The sequence below is a fragment of the Penaeus monodon genome, chromosome 32 (genome assembly GCF_015228065.2).
Source record: "Penaeus monodon isolate SGIC_2016 chromosome 32, NSTDA_Pmon_1, whole genome shotgun sequence".
NCBI lineage: Eukaryota > Metazoa > Arthropoda > Malacostraca > Decapoda > Penaeidae > Penaeus > Penaeus monodon.
In genome coordinates this window covers 15,961,507-15,961,784 of record NC_051417.1, presented here as the reverse complement: position 1 = coordinate 15,961,784, position 278 = coordinate 15,961,507, and the positions used below count along the sequence as shown (strand labels likewise).

Genomic DNA, 278 nt, shown 5'->3' with positions numbered 1-278 from the left:
TACACACTATGATCTATGGTTGTTTTCGTTGGTCTTACGACAGGGTAACCTTACAACCGGACCGAAATATTATCTGATAATTCGCGAGTAGATGAAATGAAAAGCAGGGCGAATCGAATCGGAGAAAGAAAGACGAAGATAAATAAGGGATAAGAGAGGACGGGTGAGAGACGAGAATGGGGAAGACGGCGATCAAAATCTTGAAGAATGGTCCAAGAAGTTCGGGCTTGGGTGTGATGTATCGGCTTAATTCTCCAAGTTCAAGAAGGAACAGGTCC

The 278-nt window shown here is 43.9% G+C and overlaps 1 protein-coding gene across 1 annotated transcript in view; it reads right to left on the bottom strand.

The window, feature by feature from the left end:
* LOC119593677 (indian hedgehog protein-like) overlaps positions 1-278 on the bottom strand; it is a 71,268-nt gene that overhangs the window by 7,958 nt on the left and 63,032 nt on the right. The window lies entirely within an intron of this gene.